This window comes from Pseudorasbora parva, chromosome 23 (assembly GCF_024679245.1).
Source record: "Pseudorasbora parva isolate DD20220531a chromosome 23, ASM2467924v1, whole genome shotgun sequence".
Lineage (NCBI taxonomy): Eukaryota > Metazoa > Chordata > Actinopteri > Cypriniformes > Gobionidae > Pseudorasbora > Pseudorasbora parva.
The window spans coordinates 31,029,447-31,031,224 of NC_090194.1; positions in this window are offsets into that span (position 1 = coordinate 31,029,447).

Genomic DNA, 1,778 nt, shown 5'->3' on the forward strand with positions numbered 1-1,778 from the left:
ATATGCAATTATTCTGGGTTCGCTTCCCTCTTATTTACAGCAGTATATCATACAAAAAGGTGTAAAGAATTATGATCTTCATTCTCAAGATTATTATCTTATAAACATCCTGAAAATCCACACAAATATTGGTAAAAGTTTTCCGCTGCTCCATTTGATTAGAATCAATTACAGGATAAATTAAATCTCAAGAGTTTAATTCCCTGGTTAAATAAAGGTTTAAAACAAACAATTCAAGAAATGATTCATTAGAGTCATTGGTTTGGAAATTGGACTACACTGAAAGAGACTCATGAATTATATAAAAAGCAACCTCTGAGCAATAAAACGTTCCTGTGGGATTTGTAGACCTATTCGTGTGGCTTGATTTATTATCTTAAGTACTTGGGAATTTGTAACATGTTTCTTGATATAAATTCTTAAATACTTGTCAGATTAGAACACGTGACATTTCGCAATCGCACATTAATGTATGCAGTACAGTATTCAACAGTGCTTCCAGACCAGATCTGATTGGTTATCATAGAACGCGCCCCCACTGGGAAAATTATGTTCTCTAGCTAGAAGCGCATCTCTAGACAGATTGGCACCATGCAACCGACACTTGACATTCAAATAAAGCTCTTCAGTCACATTCATGTTGCCACAACATTACACAAATATTGCAAAAGCACCACATGTGGAGTCCTTATGTCTTGACAAATATACAGCATTGATCTTAATAGTAGCTGCTAACAGATAATCCTGCTCAGGCCTGGGTAGAGAATCATTAACTACACCTGATCAAATGTAAAGCAGACAAACACACACTTTTCCTGTTCATGAGACAACAGTGCCGATAGTGAGACGCATCTGATTGCTTATCACACACTTATCGAGTTACATCAAATCAAAAGTATGGATCTGTTTTTTTAGGGGCCATTAAAGTATGCAAGCCATGCAAACGGTCTGTTTCATATTATTGTGGGTATTTCTGTTCTAAGAACACAGCGGATCCGTGCACGGATAATGCAGCTGCAGTTCGGCTCTTTTTACACAAATCCACAGCTGCTTAGAAACATTGTGAGAAGAGAATGTTAATCCTTCAGGGTATTTTTTCCACACAATCTCTCCGCACCCTACATGAAGATGGAACAACATGTGGTGATTAATTTTCGAACAGTATCGTAATGTCCATTTTCTTGGTTTGGCCGGGAGATTTTCATATTCTGGGTTGTTTTCCAGTCTGTGAGACAGGAATAGCATGCATGATATGCTTTGCGACATTTTCCCCCACGCTTTATGCACTTAAATGGGAAAATCTGCAAAATTGTGTAACGTAATTTAATTTTTAATGTAATTTAAAGTTACGAAAAAAAGGTAGCCACAGATAATTTCTTGTGTATTGCGAGATACATGGGAGTAATAATATTTTTGAAAAATATGCACAGATTAATTCACAATAAGATCTATAATATGTATTTAAGAATAGAAAAGGTGAATTTTGCAGATATTTAGGTATTTCCTACTGAAACCGGAAGTTGTGAGTGAGATATCAAACGCAGCTCCATTTAAAAAAAATTTTTTTGCCAAAATATTAGGCCCAAATTTTGTCAACTTTTAGGACCACCTTAGCAGAGTGGAAAATACGTAGACCTTGACGACATCACAGCTAACAAATAGACCTATGGACTAAAAGCAGCTAAACTCCATTTGAACGCATTACTGCAGCTGTTGCTATAGAAACTCATTAGCATTAGCATTAGCTTCGTCCAGGCTGATTTGAGTGTTTAGAAACA